Here is a 2,955-nt window from a genome sequence, read left to right as displayed (position 1 = left end):
TGTAATAAGGATGATCCTTTTGATAGGAATGGCAGATAGGCAGGAAGATGAATGAGGAGGGGCTGGTATGTGGGATCTCAGGGTTTGTGTGATGGGTGGAGGTGAGCAGCTGGATGGCCAGACTTCATTTTTTTCCGACTTAGGATTCCCCTTTAAAGATGGGGTTCTGTGGCTCCAAATGGTTTTGCAGTACAGGTGATCATGCTGAATCTCACCTGTGCATTTCTTTGAACCTTCTGGTTTTAAATTATCTTCATGCCTTGTGTTCAGTGCTTTAATTACTTCTTTAAATAATTTTTTTTATCAATTATTTTCCTTTGTCTTGAACTGTGAATTAGTCTAGATGAAAGCCTGTATAGAAACCAAAGTGATACAGCAGGTTTTCTTATTGGCTCCCTGAAGCCTCCAAAGGGCTTGACTGGAAAAATAAATAAATAAATAAAAAATCAGTGACTGTTTAAGCCCACAGGAAAAAGAGATGAAGACATTATTCCGTCAGTCAGATGTGAACTCTTCTTGAAAATGCAGTTTAACTCCAAACCACTTATCTTGAGCTAAAAAGTTATTAACTCTAATAAAGATTTTTGCTAATGTATAATTTTTTTCTAATAAAATAAATGCCAGTTGGTTGTCAACAATCTATTGGATCATTTTTACAAGCTCTTTTTTTATTTTTCTGACTTTAGGAAATATCTGGTCTACTTTAGCTTGCCAAAAATCTGGCCTACTTTGCTTTGACTGATTAACTTCAGCTGCTTTTTCTTTGGGATACTTACTGTGCTGAGATTTTCTTTGCAGAAGTTGTCTTTGTATCCTCTGCTAGATCCAACCCCTCAGCTTTAAATTCTGTAGGGCAGATTCCAGCAGTATACTGATGTCAGATTCTTTGTCAGCATATTTCCCAGAAACTGGGTACTACATTCATTCAGTCAGTTCCTAGTGGTTCCTTTATTAAAGAAATATTACAGCATTTTTTAGCTGATATTGGCAACTTGGCTGTTTTCATTTGCTTCTGGTACCTCAACCTCAACCTTTGGCCAAAGAATGGAAGATTAGAAAAGAACTGAATCTACCCAGGTTTACATGGGAAAGACTTGCTGAGATATTTAGGGACTAAAGGGAGTTAATGTCCTCAGCTCTCCCAGAATGATGCTTATGCAAAAAAATCTAGCTGCTGCCAATTCACAATTAATTTTCCTCTGCTGCTTGTACCAAATGTGTTCTGAACAACTGTTTGAAGAGTTTCTGGCATTATAATGTGCAAAAAGAAAACTCCTTAAAGAGCTGGAAATCTGAAATGGTTATGTTGGACGAGAAAGAGAGGAATGTTCCTGGATGTGTTGACATTGTGCACAGAGACCAGCTTGGTGCAGCACAGTTCTGAGGCAAGGTTTGCTTATGTGTCTGTGGAAAAAAGTAGGGGGAAAGGTAGTTGTGAGAGTGGAGAAACTAGCATTATGGATGATCAGTGACAACTCTTTGTGTTAGGCAAGAAGATTAGCACTTGAAAACCCAATGAAGTGTTCTATACGAATGTTTTTGGGAGCAATTTTTTGGATAATTTGACCTGAAAGACTCCAATAGGAACTGCTCTGCTAGCTTTCCAAATAGCAGAAGTAAGAATTAATTTTTGCTCAAAATACCCAGCATAGCTCAGAAATGCTTGAGAGAACACTCATGGCCTGTGCATTTCAAGTACATTGCTTCTGAGTCTTTTTTTCCCCCGTACAGTTATTGTTGCATTCAATCCTTTTTTTTTTTCTTTGTTTTTCCCCTATTTTTGAGCCTGCCGGAAGAGCAAAATCAGTCAGAGCTGTTACTCTTTTTGTTTACTTTCACCTGAAGCAAGGTGGGTGAGATGGGAGTGTGCCAGTGTCATCCATCCCTGTAATCCATGAGGCAGGGAAAATGGTGCTTTGGACCATCTTCCATCTGAATAGGATTAGTGTTTTGGGGAAATAGTTACAACAAGGCAGAACCTGAAGGGTGTAGGTAATTTGCTTTTGTATGTATGGTGTACTTTTTTTTCTTTTTAATTACGCCCTTCGCACAGCATTGAAAAATGTAGCACTGAAGTTGGGCTATATTTTCCTTCTCATTGTCAGGGGCTCTGCTATCTTGCAAGGTGCTTCTTACTGTTTTCTTCCAGCAACTTTTAATTCTGCTGTTTAACTCGGAGCATAGACCGAATACCCACTTCGGTTATATAGATTTTAATACACGTGAATTCTGCAGTTACATATGTTGCCAGTGTATGCTTTCTTGTCTGGAATAACGCCGTATTTTCACACTGTCATAGTTTTGTTAAATACCTGGTATTTAAAGGGATGAGAACGGCACTAGGTAGATCTGTTTGGGTAACTTCAGATGTTTCAAATGTGACATACATCTGGCAGTATGCACGCATTGTTTATCTTGGTATGACAGAACCATCTTTTGAATTCAGAGGAAGTGGAGAAGCCTGGCTTATTGTTCATATTGCAGTTTATTAATGGCTATAGATATGAAAAGAGCATCTTGCTAAATGGAAGTCTCGGTCAACCTCTGACTCTTGTCTTAAAGGTTTGAGAATAGACAATATGAAAAAATCCCAGCTTCTTTCCAGATGGCTGAATGCTTGATGTGTCTTTATGTTTAGCTGTCATTCAAATGTGAATGCTGTGGTGATTATAAGTGTCTTCCATTTTTCTGGTTTGAAATGAACCCTTTTATGCATTGTGTGCTTAGAGATTAACTGTTTGGCGTATCAGTGGGGATTTCAGGGCAATAAAACCCAACTTGATAGTATAGCAGAATCCAGGATGTAGTGCTGGTAGCTGCCTTGAGAGCGCAGGTTTCAGCCCCATGTAACGTGTTGTGTACGGTCGCTTCGAAATAGGCTGTAGTGAATCACAGAATCACAGGATAGCCAGGGTTGGAAGGGACCTCAAGGATCACGAATCTCCAACCCCCCTG

The sequence above is a fragment of the Meleagris gallopavo genome, chromosome 7 (genome assembly GCF_000146605.3).
Source record: "Meleagris gallopavo isolate NT-WF06-2002-E0010 breed Aviagen turkey brand Nicholas breeding stock chromosome 7, Turkey_5.1, whole genome shotgun sequence".
NCBI classification, from domain to species: Eukaryota; Metazoa; Chordata; class Aves; order Galliformes; family Phasianidae; genus Meleagris; species Meleagris gallopavo.
This window is presented reverse-complemented; position numbering follows the sequence as displayed.